This window comes from Aedes albopictus, chromosome 3 (genome assembly GCF_035046485.1).
Source record: "Aedes albopictus strain Foshan chromosome 3, AalbF5, whole genome shotgun sequence".
NCBI classification, from domain to species: Eukaryota; Metazoa; Arthropoda; class Insecta; order Diptera; family Culicidae; genus Aedes; species Aedes albopictus.
In genome coordinates, this window is record NC_085138.1 from 403,829,845 (window position 1) to 403,848,017 (window position 18,173).

At 40.3% G+C, this 18,173-nt stretch overlaps 1 pseudogene; it reads right to left on the reverse strand.

Moving 5' to 3' along the window:
* Positions 1 to 11,400: 11,400 nt before the first annotated feature.
* LOC109426314 (uncharacterized) lies at positions 11,401 to 16,425 on the reverse strand (annotated as a pseudogene).
* Positions 16,426 to 18,173: the final 1,748 nt, after the last annotated feature.

Genomic DNA, 18,173 nt, shown 5'->3' on the forward strand with positions numbered 1-18,173 from the left:
AATTCAAAATGACCATTGGCAAAGGAAGCTCTCAGTTAATAATTGTGGGGTGCTCGTAGAAAGCTAAGCTGAGAATCAGGCTTTGTCCCAGAAAGAGCAGAGGATTTAAAAAAAAGAAACGGTGCGAGATGCTCTTCAATCGCACCAATGAATTCCGTCAGCAAGTCACGACTTTTAATTCATTCACATTACTCTATCCATCAGTAGGTAGCGAAAGAATAAGTTACAATTGGATGTGGAGCACTGTTCCAAAATGCAGAAAAAAAGAGTGAAAACTTAGTCAAAGTAAAAAAAAGAGATTTTTTTTCTAGAATAATGCTCCAAAACTAGCTTCCACGGGGAACTAGTAAGAATCCCACCAAATGCGCTGGAAAAACTTATTTCCCCCTCGTGGTCTACTAAAACCATCCCCCATCAAGAGGCAGCAATTTGGCAAGCTTCATTCCATCCATCGAGTTGGTGTTACAGAGGAATGCACTGCTGCTGCGTTGGTAGCAGAGTTGGCTTCAATTGTAGGTACGTCTCTTATCGAGTGCCTGCCTGCCTTCCATTCCAAGCCCGACCCGGGTTCAATTATTGGAGAATGAGTTGAAACTTTGGCAATTTTCGAACGCGAGCAGTACTTGCTAAACTTTCACACTTGAGCTCTTGAATCGAGAAGGTTTGCTGGTTTGAAGAAGGGTGCATGTGGGCTTCTTATTGTTCGGAATGAAAAGAGTCAGTTGGAAGTTTTGCTTCGAATGAGGATGTTTAAATTGGTTAAAATAACTAATTTAATTCACACTTCACGGATACACAAACGTGAGATAAGGTTCAGATGTGTGAAGTGCTCAGAAGTTTAATTCATAGTGTCAAATATATGTCTTCACATTTGAAGGGCCTATATCGTCGAAGGGGTGACTTAATACCACCAGGAAGACCATTCTTTTTGGTTCGAATCCTGGTGGATCCAAAATAATTTCGTTATGGAAATGTGCTTGACTTGATTGGGAATTGAGCATCTTTGTGCCTTTGTGAATTTCATTCAATCGAACATTCACCTATATGAACAATATCAATAAGTTACAGAATTTCCATTCGATCAATACATCAAGTGCCTGCACAGATGTACCATAATGCAATTCGGATTAAATTATTAACGCTGACAAACGATAGCAACGAGCACCGTACAGTATCCTAATGGTTAAACTTCATTTCGCGAACAACTGGAAGCTGCAAAACTCACCAGCGATAATCCACAAAATAATGGCACTTTGCTTCGTAATGCAGCATCCAATCCCACGAGTATAGCCGCGGATGAACATTACTCGTACTTCATGCTCCAGCCCAGCCAGCAGGTACGTGACGCTAGCAAAATTAATGACTTAATGGAAAAGATGCTTCCCACTGACTGCCGCCACTGACTGTGTCTACACAGCAACGTCATTGGGTCAGAATCCCTGCGCTAATAACAAGATTATGTTACTTGGCTCCCTGTAAACCCGGGGGATGATTGTGGTAGCTTGCAGGGTTCAGTGTTGTGTATATTATTGAGAAATGAATTTTTAACCATTAACATTACCAAAGCATTACGCGATTCTATGGTGAGTCGTGACTGTGGTCGATACGGTAGATTCAATTTATAACGTGAAAGGAGATGGGAAAGTGAGACCAAATACCTTCTGTGCAATCAGTTGTGCTTTTCAACCTTACCAAAAATGAAAATGTGATTGCTGAAGCGCATGACAGCATGGATCGATACGATATGCGGAAGCTTTATGCGATTGTCAATGGTGCGCAGTAGAAGACTGTGAAAAATTTTCGTAGAATGTAGTATATAGTGCTGACCTCAGTGCACATCTATAATGCTTTTGGTACATTCATGGGGTATTCCAGGCTTTCCAAACTATTCTGGAATTAGGAACTTCAAGGTCTACAGGCTCTACTCTTGTTTTTCTTCACTCTATCGGCATAATTCTTTCACGATTGTGTCTGTTGCACCTCATTATATTACGAGTATCTGTATTTGTTGCTATTTGGGTGTCCACTGGCATACAAATGGACCCAATGTATTTTGAAGTATGGGTCGCAATATCTGTAAATCTTAGGATATTTTTATTGTAACGAATGCTCGCGGAATATAATCTACGCTACTCTTAGAACGTCAGAGTGTAATTCTGATAACTTAGCAACATTCACTTGGTGATCAAGGTCATCCAAACTATTCTGGAATTAAGACTTTCAAGCTCTACAAGCTCTTGTATATCTTTATTTTATCGATGCACTTCTTCCACGATTACCTCTGTTCTATCTCATAATTTGTTGAGTATTTGTGTTACTTGTGCATCCACTGACATACAAATGTTCTTTGTGGTATTTGGAAGTGTCGGAAATTACCCAAGAATTCCTCTAGGCGTTCCTCGGAAATTCCTCAAGTAGTCCCTCAGAAATTCATCGTGATATTCTCCGACAATATCTCTACGAGTTCCTAGGGAATGTCTCAAGACTTCCCGAGAAATTCTTCAGGAGTTTCCCAGCAGTTTCTCGAAAATTTATTCAGGAGATATGCTGGAATTCCTTAGCAATTACTTAAAAAACTTTTCGAAAAATCCTGCAGGAGATACAATGATATATATTGCCCATTTTACTGGCATATTACCAGGTTTGTTGGTATGTCTGAAACATACTGGAAAAACTTGTAATTAGAAGGCACGAAATGTTGCTAATTGACAAATTGAGAGATGAAATTTGTGAAAAAATCGCGTTCTGGTGGGATTCGAACCCACGACTCCGTATTCGCTAGACCGGCGCTTTAACCAACTAAGCCACAGAACAGGTAATGGTTCTGCGGAATAGAAAGCCAAACTGACTCCGAAGCCGCACCGTGAACACTCCTATTTCACAAACTCATCTCTCTTTTCGGCTTAGATGCCAATCCACAACACACTCCTGTTTGTGCCCACTAACGACAAGTGCGAGCGAATTATTTTCGCGATTTTTTTCACAAATTTCATCTCTCAATTTGTCAATTAGCAACATTTCGTGCCTTCTAATTACAAGTTTTTCCAGTATGTTTCAGACATACCAGCAAACCTGGTAATATGCCAGTAAAATGGGCAATATATATCATTGTACCCTTGCTTGCGTCACACGGCGCAGTTCGGTCGTCCGAGCGTCCGACCGTTCCGAGCTCTCGACGCATACTAATTAGACACCAGCAAAACAAACTGCCTGGTGGCTAGGTATGCGGAGTGCGAGAGTAAGTCTCGGCTTCATATAAATAATTCGCTCGCACTTGTCGTTAGTGGGCACAAACAGGAGTGTGTTGTGGATTGGCATCTAAGCCGAAAAGAGAGATGAGTTTGTGAAATAGGAGTGTTCACGGTGCGGCTTCAGAGTCAGTTTGGCTTTCTATTCCGCAGAACCATTACCTGTTCTGTGGCTTAGTTGGTTAAAGCGCCGGTCTAGCGAATACGGAGTCGTGGGTTCCCAAGTAACAATTTGTATTCTTTATGCTCTTAGACATTATTTATTGAGGTTTTGTCATGGATTTGCAAAGCCCTTTAAGGTTTGGTGATGCAGTCTAAATTGCCAAACAGCTTTAACGGTAAAAGCAACTTTAAAACACTTTGTAGATATCTAGAAATTTATTGAATAAAACTTATCTGCTTGCCTTTTTGCTAAGCAAAATATTCATTGTAACCGAGCTGTAAGGAGCGTATAAAAACTTGGTTTAAAAACCTATTTCAAAGCCGCAGGCATATCACGTCTTATCAGCTTTAAAACCTGATAGATTACATAAAGTCGTAATAAAGCGATCTTAAACCTTTTTGGAATAACCACTGGAAGCATTAAAGCTAGCTAAGGAGCTACCAATGAGATCATATTTTGATCGATAGTTTTATGCCACACAAACAGAAAAGGAAACAACTTTGTTTAATTCTATTTAAGGTAAATCTGATGGGAAAATCTCTGGCGGGCTTAATTTTTACAGCTAGGCGGCCAAACCATCCTTGTAATGCGCCTTTGTAACCGAGATTTCAGAAGCAACCGATGGGTGGGAGGGATGGCATCATTTGCTCTGGCTCCGGCATCATGGTAGTTCTCTTTTATGTGAGCAAAGCCAGATGCAACCGGTGTACGAAAATCCTTATTGATTTTCACTGTATACTTACCATACGAGCAAATAAAACAGCTTAGAAAATGAAACACCACTGAAAATTTTGCGAAAATGGTTTGTTTACATTTCGCAGCAGCAGCGACTCCTTAAGACCATACAGTCTGGGCCCCCATTTTATAAAACCTATTTGTGTTGGAGTTGCGCACAAATGTATGCGTTAAGAATTAGTAGGTATATGCTAGTCTTGGCACCGTATTCATAAAGTACAGCAACTCTAGAACATGTTGCTTTTACACCTAACTGATCTTAAACAATCTCAAACAAAACTAGGAGGGTTTAACATGACGGAATCCATATTTTTCAACACGATGATCAATTCCTGCTTGAAAATTATGTTCGCCATGTTGATGTTTGGATTGTCATTCGAATGCATAGTTTAGCAAGCTGGATTGAAATTGTTATTTTTAGAATGCCCAAATGCTCAAAATAGCGTGGCGCTTTGCCTTATTAAGAAGTATTTTAATGCATTCCACAGGCAATCTTTTTTGGCATGATTTTTTTTGTCATAGCAACAGAGATTTCCTCCGTGAAAATTGAAAACTAAATATTATTGACCTGGATGACCGACATAATTGTCGTTTTTTGATTATCAATAATTTGACATTGCACTGCCAGTTTATGTGATGATACTTGTTTCAGATTAACTTCAAGACTTTGGTTTTAATAGTTCTTTTAAGATGTTTTTTGAACTTTTAAACGGCTTATTTGTTTTCTTGCAACCTACAAACAGATCTTATCTATGCTGTGTAGTATACTACAAGAATATACCATAAAACCAAGTAGCATGTTCAACGTTTCAAGCAATGGTTTTAACAACCTCCTGTAGGGTGGGCCCTTTCGGGTTTAATATGGTTTTATCATAGGTTTATTAGAGCTGTTAAAACCACTAAGCTTTAAAACAAGTTTTAACGGTTAGATTATAACAACAACTTGTATTCTATAAGAAAACTAAAAATGTTACTTGGATTCGAATCCCACCAGAACGCGATTTTTTTCACAAATTTCTTCTCTCAATTTGTCAATTAGCAACATTTCGTGCCTTCTAATTACAAGTTTTTCCAGTAAGCCTGCAGGAGATCCTCGGGAATTCCTTCAGAAATTACCCGAGGGTTCCACGGGAGTCCCCCAAGGATTTCTTCATGCATTCCCTAAAAACTCATCAAGGAAGTTTTCCCAAGAGTTCCTCCAGAAATTTCTCCTGGAATTCCTCCAGGAAATTTTTCAGAGATTCCTCCAAGAATTTTCCTAAGAATTTCTACAGGGATTCCTCCAGCAGTTTCTCTAAAAGTTCTTCCAGGGATTCATTCAGGAATACCCCCAGGGATTCCTGCATGGATGCCTCCATGGATTCATCCAGGAATTCATTCAGGTATTCCTCCAGATCTCCCTCAGAAGTTCTTCCAAGATTTCCTCCAGCAGCTAACCCAGGGATTTCTTCAGAATTCAAGGGATTCTTCCAGAAATTTCTCCAGCGGTTCCTCCAGAGTTTCCTCCAGCAATTCTCCCAGAAATTACTCCGGAAATTTCTTCAGAATGCATCCAGAAATTCCTCCAAGACATCTGTCTAGAATTCTTCCAAGAATCCCTCCAGGAATTCCAAAAATTCCTACTGTACCTTCCCCAAGAATTTTACCAGAGAACCCTCTAAGGTATCTGCCAATAATCCCTTCAGGAATTTCGCTAGAAATTCCTCCAGGGATTTGTCAAGAAATTCATTTTAAAAATCCTCTTGAAATTCATTTATGAAAACCCCTTAGATTCTTCAGGAAACCTCCAGCAATTCCTCATGAAAATACTCCCGGGACAACTCCAGGGATTCCACCGAGAATTCCTTTAAGGATTTTTTTCAGAAATTCTTTCAAGAAGTCCAACATGAATTCTAATAAGAATATCTCCAAGACCTGCTCCAATATTTTTGTCAAAATTCCTCCAAGAATCCGTCCTGGAATTTGGCCAGGAGTTCCTTTATAAATTTCTCTAGGAAAACCTCCAGGATTTTTCAATAAATACCTTCAGAAATTCCTCCAGAAATGCCTACTGGAATATCCCCGGAAATTCCTCAAAGAATTCCTTCAGGTAAACCTCCAAGAATCTCTCTAGGAATTTCTCCAGGAATTCCTTCAAGAATTCCTACAAGAATACTTCCACGAATTTCTTCAAGAATTTCTCGAAGAAATTTCTGTAGAATACCCTGGAGGAATCCCGGAGTACACTCTCCAAGAATTCATGTAGTAATTTGTGAAGGAATTTTCAAAAAATTTCCCAGGGAAATTCTAAGAGGAATTCCTTAAGGATTTCCTTGAACTGCGATGAAATTTAGAATTTAGAACCCCTGTTGGAATTGCTGGAGGAATTCCTGAAGGTATTCCTGAAACGTCTTATGACCCCGGGAGCTCCCTTCCATTCTCATTCCTTCCTTGCGTTCCACAGATCCGCTATCGCATCGCAGCCAACTTCAGTGTGTATTTGCACCGCAGATATGCGTTTTCGTTCAGTTCACAAAAACAATGTTCGTTTTAAATCTACCGTTTAAAGCCTAACTTAAACAAAAGGTTTCCCTAATTTCACACACCGTAATACATTGAACAAATTTGTTACCGTTCGGTAACAAACTCCTGGAAGAATTTCTGGAGGACACCGTGGAGGAATTTCTGAAGGAATCCCTTGATGAATTAATACATAAATTAGCAGTTATTCATGAAGAAATTGTTGGAGGAATTTCTGGAGAAATTACCCGGGAAGATTACCCGGAGAAATTCTCTGGAGGAATTTCTGGAGTATTCCCTGGGAGAATTCCTGGAGGAAACTCTAGAGGAATCCCTGGAAGAACTTCTGGAAGAATCCCTTGAATCCTGAAGAAATCCCTGGATTAGTTGTTGGAGGAAATCTTGGATGAATTCCTGAAGGAGCTCTGGAGGAATTCCTGGAGGAATACCTGACTGAATTCCTTGATGAGTCCATGGAGGAATTCGCGAAGGAATCCCTGGGGATATTCCTGAAGGAAACCCTGAAGGAATCCCTTAAGGAATCCCTGGAAGAATTTCTAGAGAAATCGCTGGAGGAATCCCTGGAGAAATTCCTAAGAAAATTCCTGGAGGAATCCCTGGAAAACTTCTTCGAGAAATTTCTGGATGAACTCTTGAGAAAATTTCCTTGAGGAGTTTTAAGGGAATGCCTGAAGAAATTTTTAGAGGACTCCCGTGGAATCCTCGGGGAATTTCTGGAGGAATTCCCGAGGAACTCCTGCAAGATTTTTCGAAAAGTTCTTGAACTAATTCCTGAGGAACTCCTGAAGGAATTCCAGTATAGGTGTAATGGACATCAACATGACTAAGTTTCTTGGACAGAATGAACGCAAACGATGGTAGATGTTTTAGATCTTAAGAAAATGAATTCCAGAGTAGTTTGGATGACCTAGATCACTCAATTTATGTACCATGAATTTTCTAGGGGTGCTTTGAGGCTTTTTGAGTACCGTAGACAATGTTCTGTAATCATTCATCGAGTATAAAATTTGGTTGAGAATGTTAGATTTGTGTCACAAACTTCGATGTACTTTGGAGGCCTTAGAATAGCTCTGGGATCAAAACTTCAACAGACTATGATGGGTAGTAATACATTGCATGTCTAGGATCAGTGAAAACTATTGATGATAAGCAAAACGATGAAATTTCAGCAAAAACATGTAGAATTTATAAAAAATACAAAAAAAAGCCGCATATTTTCGCCTCCCCGCAAAAGGGAGAAGGGTGCAAAGGTGGGAGGTACCATGCATTTCTTCGCACAACTATTCCCCTTGACAATAAAAAAATTCCGGGGTAAAATATTTTAAAACAAAGAAGATATTGCATTTCTGCCAAAAGTAGATCGTCCCGGGTGTTTGCGGGTTAATACAGATTAAATAGACACTTTCAAATAGAAACATGTGATAGGTTGTGGAAAGTTGTTTAATTTTGAAGAGATTCGGCGCCCCCGGTGGGGGACCTACGTTACAAGTTGGCGCCTACATATGGTAATATAATGTTTGTTTGGAGATTATACAAAAAGCAAAAACACCATAGGATAAATGCTAGAAATCGTATTTTAATCTATTTGTAACGTTCGTACAGTAATCTGCAGGTTTAAACTCCAGCTACAGAAGGGAATAGAAACATTATAACCAACAGAAAGACACTGTTTATGGTTTGTTTTGCCCGCCAGCATGTTCCGCACTGTCTAACTGGGAATGCTTCCATTTGTTGTCGTGTCCTCGCCCTCTCCTCAGGGAGTTGTATAATTTCCTCTAAAAGCCATATTACATGGATGATTTCCCTGGTAAAGTTACCCGGCCGTCCGTCGCCGTGTCGGTTGGAGTGGACACCGCACAAAGTTGGTAATTGGAAAAGTTGCTTCGAGTAGATAAGTTCTGTTGTGATTTAATCATCAACCGAAATAGATGGATGCATCAACAGTTTACACAGAAGTTGATTTCTCGAGGCAAACAGCCAAGAGCATAGTCAAAAAGATGTTCTGTGCCTTATTTTTATTAGTTTCTGCCAACAATAATCGATAAAAACAATTCACTATCATAGTGTTTTATGAGCACCTTTTGACCTTCCTCCAGGAATTATTTCTAGCTGACAGAATCCCCATATTTTTTTTTTTAGAAAAATCTCTAGAAGAATCCCGGAAAATATCATAGTAGGATTTTCAAGAGAAATGCAAGGATGGACTGCTGAGGTAATCGCTACATGAATTTCTAGAAAAACTCAATCATGAATGCATGAAGTAATCCTAAGAGAAGTTCCCTGCAGGAATCCGTAAGGGAATACCTAGAGAAATCCCTGGAAGAATTGATAGAGATATTCCAAGAAGAATGGATGGCGAAGTCACTGAAAGGATCGCAAAAGGAAGTATTACGGATAACGCAAAACAACCCTAAATGATGGATCAGGAAAAATCACGAAATTTGAGGTGTCGCTTGATGGTGTATTATTTATATTTACCTTCCAAAATGGAACCCGGAACCGCTACAACCGGTAGAAAACAGAAGTGTATCGTACAACGCAAAACTACCATAGAATGGTGTATTTTGAAAATCGCGATGTGTGGACCATTTTCAAAACATGGCTGCGGAATTCAATGGGGCACGTTCGGTGTAGTACTAGATTTGTAGTAATGAGCTGAATTTTTGTATGGTGAGAAGGTCAATTCTCCGTTTCTGCAATGAAATGGTGCAAAAAGCGTGGGTATTATGATTCCTTGCCTAAATTGATGCTGTTTGAGCAAAACTTTGGATAACTATGTTGTTTGTGTTGCAAGAAATGGAGAAAACAACAACACTGTTACCCAAAGTTTTGCTCAAACAGCATCAAATTAGGCAAGGAATCATAATACCCACGCTTTTTGCACCATTTCATTGCAGAAACGGAGAATTGACCTTCTCACCATACTAAAATTCAGCTCATTACTACAAATCTAGTACTTCACCAATCTGTCCTATTCCGGAATCGCGGTATACTGATTCCAAAATGTCCAAATGCATTCTAAGTGATCAATCTTTGGGATAATACAACAAAACTTTCAAAACCATATACCGTCTCTCTCTCTCTCTTCTTGGCGTAACGTCCTCATTGGGACACAGCCTGCTTCTCAGCTTAGTGTTCTATGAGCACTTCCACAGTTATTAACTGAAAGCTTCCTCTGCCAATGACCATTTTGCATGCGTATATCGTGTGGCAGGCACGAAGATACTCTATGCCCAAGGAAGTCAAGGAAATTTCCTTTACGAAAAGATCCTGGACCGACCGGGAATCGAACCCGTCACCCTCAGCATGGTCATGCTGAATACCCGTGCGTTTACCGCCTCGGCTATATGGGCCCTGTAAACCATATACCGTGGGGTGCCCTAATTTCGTGCGGGCCTAAATTTCGTTCACTTCTGACATCTGAGAGAATTATTATCTAATTAACAGCGGAATCATCCAAAATGTGCTATAACCTCAAAATTCAACTTGAAGAAGTCTTAAGTGCACGAAATATGGGCACCTCACGGTAGTTTGACTTGCCGCATCATGTACAGTATGCGGCAGGAAAAAATGCGAAAGTGTTTTTCAACTTCAAACCTCATTTTCGTCCATTTGACATTAACCAATCTATGTTTCAACGTTCCATGATCTATAATAGGCTAATTTTCTGAAAAGTTAATTAAAAAATTTCCCATTTTGGTCACTAACCTTTACAGGGCGGCGCCTGAAGATGAAGACAACCAGAATTTTCAAACCGCAGAAAATCGCACAGGTCGCTAAATTTCGCATCTGATAAAACAAAATTTTTGATTTTCTCTACAATATCATCAAATATATGTACTTATTTCATCTGGTATGTGAAACTACATGGCTTTGGATCAGTGTGGTCTGGTTGTTCATCGAATTTTAGCTAATTTTGTTACTGTTATAGTCATTTTGTTTAATGACCATTGGGCGCGCAGTTTATTGATACCCGCTGATTAGGCCTACATTATCACATGTTAAACATCAAATATGTTCATTTTTATTTTTCAGTGCTAGAATATAGACATTGACTGATACACTGTCATGAAAAAATAGTCATATATATCCCATATTTAGCGTGTAATAGTGCCTTGAACTTTTCGCATTTTTTCCTGCCGCACCCTGTACAGTATCGGACAATAAAAATGCACCAAAGTCGTTTTCCCATACAAACTAGTCAACTTTAGATTACCATATCTCAGTTACTTCTCAACCGATTGTTTTTATTTTTCTGTGACGAACTACAAAACATTCCAATTTTCAAAAACTATTGAAAAAGTTCAGTGATAACTATTGTTACAAAAGTTACAGATAGGTTAAATTTTGACAATAAAAATGCACCAAGACAAAAAATTGTATAGCAAAAAATGTTGAAGTCAAATCATGTTGGTCTGTTCAGCAAACTTATTCGTCGCCACACAAGAAACATATTTGCCGAAGACACCATAATGATATGACGTAAGCATTTTTTGCTATAACATTTTTTGTCTTGGTGCAATTTTATTGTCAAAATTCAACCTATCTGTAACTTTTGTAACAATAGTTATCACTGAACTTTTTCAATAGTTTTTGAAAATTGGAATGTTTTGTAGTTCGTCACAGAAAAATGAAAACAATCGGTAGAGAAGTAACTGAGATATGGTAATCTAAAGTTGACTAGTTTGTATGGGAAAACGACTTTGGTGCATTTTTATTGTCCGATACTGTATTTACCGTAACACAAACAATCTACGTAGTGACACTGAGCAGAAACATCAAACAGCTGTAGATCATTTTCATCAACTCCTGGAACGCTGCCGCGGACATTTCAAACATCCCTCCGCAAGTGATTCCCAGATTCTGCTGTGCCCTCGTCATCATAACCAGCATGGTAGCTCGTACTTCCAGGTACTCTTGGCGTGTGTTGGGCATATCGCAAAACTTCTCCGGCCAATTCAAATTGTACAGGGCAAATCCAATTTCATGATTCTGAAAAAAATGCATCATATTGGAAGTTATTCTGAAAACATTACATTGCGAGATGAGAAGCTACCGTATTGTTTATGATGTCCGTCAACCGACAGAATCAGTAACATTCCATGAGGATCGCCGTAACGTAACATACAACGATCACCGTGTTCATGGTTAGGCCCAGCATTTTTGCGTAGAATAAAGCACAGCCGATGAACGCAATCTCCGTGTAGAAAATCAACAGAAAACTAATTTTCAGCAAGGTTTGCATAGTCCCGACTTGTTCTATCAGCCCGGCGTGTCGAGCTGCTATCATGTTTAATTCCCTTTTTAAAATGTTGCAAAACTTCGATCCTATCATATTTTCATGCATTCCAACAATATCAGCCATTTGTTCATTTACGCGTTCAAATATTCCATTACACTGCAACACGATATTCTCCAGCTCGGTAGGGAACCCGACTAGAAAAATATATCAAGTTTATAACAGATTGTGTTATGATGTTATGAAGTTTTTCTATAACATATTTTGTTATAAACTAGATGCAGGATGATGTTAAAATAACTAAAACTGTAACAAAAAGTACACCGGTCTAATCAAAATAATAACCTATTTTGTTATAATCAGATCAAAATTATAACACAATATGATATAAATTTTAGCTTCAATAAAACTAGTTTCTATCATATTTTGATACAATTGTATAAAATAATGTTCTGAATGTCAAAGAATCAGAACTAAATTATTTCACAATGAGTTGTTGAACAACATTTATAACACAATATGATACAATTGAGTTATAATATTTTTAAACATCAATGATGTTAAACATGATTATATCACAATGAGTTATACATATCATGGTTTGTTATAATTATGTTATATTTTTGTTAGAATCTTCTAGTCGGGAACGCCATGAAGAGCGTATTCATAATCGTTAAGATCGCTGCATAAATTGAGGAAAACATGAAATGATTGCTGCATATCAGAATATCGAAGGTCAGTTTCACACGGTGACCCAGTCGACTTATATTATCAGGAACACTATACTGTCGTTCTTCATTTATGCCGAATATGTAGAGTATGAGCTGATCCCAGAAATATAACCACTCTAATACCAGAAATATTCGGCGTATCAAGCGATATGAACGAACTCGGCCTTCCGTATAAACCCTGTTTAGGATAGTTTCCAAATAACTACGCACTTTGAGGATATCCTTCAGGTACACTCTCATGAGAATTGCCCTGGAGATGATCATCACCAGCGCCAAGACGAAGCTGAATACTCCAATCAGTTCAGCCGGGGAGTTCCACTCGGTGCAGGCCACAAATAAACGATCGAACCAAATACTGAACTGGAACAAAATCACAACTCGATAACAGAAAAGCCATTTGCGATTGTTGGGGTTAGCTGATGGAAACTGAACGCCCGCTATCATAAGCGACCATTTCATCTGACGAAAATAGTCACTTTCATTGTCCAGCGTATCAAGCTTTGATTTCAGCCAGTTGTTCAAACGACGAATACCATCCATGGTGCTAACGGTACAAGCTCTCGTACTTGTCTAGAGAGTTCCCCTGGCAAGAACAATCCTTTCTACTGTATGTTTTTCGCAGTTCGTCGGTGTTGAGTCAGACCGGAAGATGTGTTTTCAAAAATTTTGTTACAATGTTATGCAAGCACTTGGTAAATCTAGCGCATTTTTTGTTCTGAAATACTACAGTTTTTTTAATGTAATGAATCATGGGTATCAAAATAGCAGCGATAAATTTCAGAGTTGTCGATTTTTTTTGCTTACCTGTCCAAAATACTGCCTAGTCCACTCTGACCTTATACCGACCAGTGCACAGTGATTTTCTTTGATGGGGGTAAAGCTATAATTACATTTCACTGTTATTGAATACTTAACCCGAGCAGGAACGAATAGCTGCCAGCACTTAACTAGGACACCAAATCAAGGTATTTGTAGTTGATATTAAAAATACAGGGGATAGACAAAATGATCGGGACAGGTAAAATTTTCACATTTAAAAAAATGTTCAACTAGCTGTAACTTTTCGGAAAGTGCATAAAATATTCTCAAATTTTCACTGAGAATAACTATAACTTTTTTGTTATTATTAGTTTTAAGTCAAGTCAAACGTTTTTCAAAGCTCATGATATAAATCATAAAAAATCAAAACTTCATTGCATTCAGTTCATTGAATCTGGAGAATAAATATACCTTTTTCTAGAATCTTTATAACTTTGTGCAGAATAGCACGATCTTTTCCAAATTTAGACCACTAATACACAACTAGTTGATCAACTTACAGTGAAAATTTGAGAATAGATGATGCACTTTTCAAAAAGTTACAGCTAGTTGAATATAATTTGAAAAGTGAAAATTTTGCTTGTCTTGATCGTTTTGTCTATTCCCTGTAGTTAATTTTGGTATTATGCTAGTATTGAATTACTGACAAAATACACCTCAACGAGCTATTAAGGATTGCTGGAAGTATTATTCAATCATTTAAAATCACTGTTTGTATGGAGAAATCGTCGATTGTTATTGAAGATCTGATTAATCAACTGAAAATTATTAGAAAACCCTAAATTTTTATTGTAGGTATTTTACCTCTTATGCAGGCCTGCTCAATACCTCTCGATACCTTATTCAGGTTGTAAACATTGATTTTTGCATAACTGAGTTTACTGCTATTTTCACCTGCTCGGGAAGCTATTTCCCAACAAAAGTACTGTACAGTAGTTACTCGATTTCATTAGGCGCTGTCCACAAATTACGTAATGCTCCAGTGGGAGAAGGGGAGTACGGCCAAGCATTACGGCCCATATATATTTTTTGAGAATTTTCACACAACAAAAGCATTACCGCATCCGTCAAGCGTCGCACGAATCAGTCTAATCAGCTTCGCTGGAAAACCATGTTCGATCATTATCTGCTATAACTCATTTATCTTCACTGAATCGTACGCCGCCTTGAAATCAATAAACAGATGATGGTTTTGCTAGTTTTACTCTTGAAATGTATCGAGATTCGAGACAGGGTGAACATCTGATCCGTCGTTAATCGGTCCTCACGAAAACCCGCCTGGTATTCGCCGACGAAGAACTCCTCAATTGGCCTCTGTGTGTGAAACAGAATCCCGGACAAAATTGTGTACGCTGAATTGAGAAGTGTTATTCCTCTGTAATTCACGCACTCCAGTGGATGCCCTTTCTTGTAATGAGGGCAAATAAGACCATCCAACCAACTAGCAGGCAGTTCTTCCTTTTCCCATAACATCAATATGAATAATAGGTGTAAGAGTTGATACAGCTGCTCACTGCCGTGCTTGAGAAACTCGGCCGGGAGTTCGTCTTTCCCAGCAGCCTTGTTGTTCTTTAGTCCTCTGATGGCTGTCTTAGCCTCGTCTAGCGTTGGAGGTGGCACAGTTTATCCGTCGTCGTTGATTCGATTTTTTTCGTTTGCTCTTCCATACCCACCGTTCAACAATACCTCCAAGTACTCTCCCCATCTGTTAACTACCATTGTTTTGTCTATCAGCAAGTTTCCATCACGGTCGTTGCACAATGCACATGACGGGAGAAGGCGCTGGGCCACACGCCATGCCAATGACAGTTTCGTAAAATCGCCGCATATCATTCTGTTCCATACTCTCTTGCGCCTAAGGAATCACATTTTCCTCATGCTCTTTTTTCTTTTTGCGTTTTTCGGCTATTCTTGCTTCCCTATTATATAATATATATAATATCGCTCCCTGCTCTGCTGGGTCCCCGACACCAGCATCCGACTTCTGGTAACATTCTTCTTGTTCGTTACGCTCTGGCACTTCTCGTCGAACCACCCGTTCCTACGTCTTCTTTGAGCAGTGCCTAACACCTCCCGTGCTGCCGTAAGGTACACCGGGGCAAGTTGAAACGGGTGGGGCAAGGGTTCGTTCAAATATTACGTAACGCAAAGAGGGGAGGGAGGGGGTCTGGCACTGCGTTACGCTTCATACAAAATTTCAAAATTTCCCATACAAAATCTGTTACGTGGGGGAGGGAGGGGGTCTAAAATTGTCAAATTTTGCATTACGTAATATTTGAATGACCCCCAAGGTGAAACACGAAGTTTTGAAATAGATTTCAATGCAATTGGGATATTTGTCCTTCTTTAAAAGATTGTATGAATCAAAAACTAGGGGAACCAACGCATTTTGGACACAGCGTTACGCCAATATATTTTGGACACTTCCATTTGTTTTTGCCGTAAGTGTCCAAAAAATATTGGCACGTTGCTGTGTCCAAAATATGTTGATTCCCCTATGTGTTGTGACGATCACACTTTTTATCATCGTTAGAACACATCATGTTAACCCGCTGTTTCATCTTGCACCACCCGTTTCAACTTGCCCCGGTGTACCTTACTCATCACTCCGAGGATAGACTCCCACAGAGTGTTGAGATTATCGCTCTCGTTGATTTTAGTTATCAGCTCGTCCAGCTTCCGGTGATTGTCAGTCATCTGCTGAAAACCGCTGGATGTTGAAACGCATCGATCGCTGGTTTCTAGAGTTCGACACGGTTGATAGCCGAGTACGAACCCTACTTACTCATTACGAGATAGTGATCCAGAGTCAATGTTGGGACCCCTAAAAGTTCTAACATCAATGATGTCCGAGAAGTGTCGACTATCTACCAGCACATGGTTGATTTGGTTGCCAACTTCGCCGTTTGGGTGTCTCCAGTCGTACTTGCGAATATCCTTGCGTGCAAAGTAGGTGCTACTAAAGACCATTCCCCCTAGCAGCAGCAACGTTAACTAATCTCAGGCCGTTGTCATCAGTGACGGAGTGAAGGCTCTCCGTACAGTTGATTGGACGGAAAAAGTCCTCTCTTCCGACCTTGCACGTGAGCGTCAACGAAGACAACCTTAACGTCGTGTTTTTGGCATTCTCCATAAGTCTTGCCAAGACATTCGTAACACGCATCCTTCACGTCATCGAACAGCTACGTAACGTAGAAGTGGCTCAAGACTACGCGCAACAGTTAGCAGTGGCCCTACCAACGGAAGAGCAGCTTGCGCAGCTACACTTGAAGATGGCTGGAGGGACATCCGGTCCGCCTTAGGTAGTGCCTCGGCTACAGCACTAGGCTTCGCGACTCCGAATCACAGAAACGACTGGTACGACGGCGAATGTGAACAGTTAAAAAACGAGAAGAATGCAGCATGGGCGAGAATGCTGCAACACCGTACGAGAGCAAATGAAGTACGTTACAGACGGGCGCGAAACAGGCAGAACTCAGTCTTCCAGATGAAGAAGCGCCAGCAGGAAGAACGTGATCGTGAAGCGATGGAAGAGCTGTACCGCGCAAAAGTTCTACGAGAAGTTGAACCGCTCGCGCAGAGGCATTGTGCCACAAGTCGACATGTCCCGAGATAATCACGGGAATATTCTCACGAGCGAGCATGAGGTGGTCGAGAGATGGCGGCAGCATTAAGATGAGCACCTGGCGATGTTGCAAGTACCGAAGGTGGCGTGGTAACAGATCTAGGAGTACGTGCACAGGACGAAAGACTTCCGTCCCCTGACCTCGAAGAGATTGAGGAGGATTTTGGCCGGTTGAAAAACAACAAAGCCGCTGGAGCAGATCAACTACCAAGCGAGCTTCCAAAATACGGTGGAGAAGCACTGGTGAGAGCACTACACTGGGTCATTACCAAGATTTTGGAGGAGGAAGTATTACCGGAGGAGTGGATGGAAGGTATCGTGTGTCCCATCTACAAAAAGGGCGAACAGTTGGATTGCGGGAACTATCGCGCGATCAAACTTCTGAGCGCTACCTACAAGGCACTCTCTAAAATTTTATACCACCGTCTATCACCGGTTGCAGAAGAGTTCGTGGGGCAATATCAGGCTGGATTCATGGGTGAACGCGCTACAACGGACCATATGTTCGCCATCCGCCAGGTGTTGCAGAAATGCCGCGAATACAACGTGCCCACACATCACTTGTTCATCGATTTCAAATCGGCGTATGATACAATCGATCGAGAACAGCTATGGCAGATTATGCACGAATACGGATTCCCGGATAAACTGATGCGATTAATTAAGGCGACGATGGATCGAGTGATGTGCGTAGTTCGAGCATCAGGGACACTCTCGAGTCCCTTCGAATCTCGCAGAGGGTTATAGCAAGGTGATGGTCTTTCGTGCTTGCTATTCAACATTGCGTTAGAAGGTGTTGTGTGGTACATATCTGACAATGTGCATCTCTCAATGTATTTAGAGTCTTGTCCCTCAATATGTCAAAAGACAACTGATAACGCATGTACATTCCCCACCTGGTGTAACGCATACGCTATCGAATGACAGCTGCTGACGAGATCACAGCAAGCCACGACTCTTCCTCTTTCTTTGGTCAGCGTTCGACCACGTCGGCGTCAGTGTATCGGGTCGCTGCGCTGGGCGATTCTCATCGAGAACCATCAGCCAAATTCCCACAATGGCAATCCTGCCAGCATTCATTGCGACTTTTTTT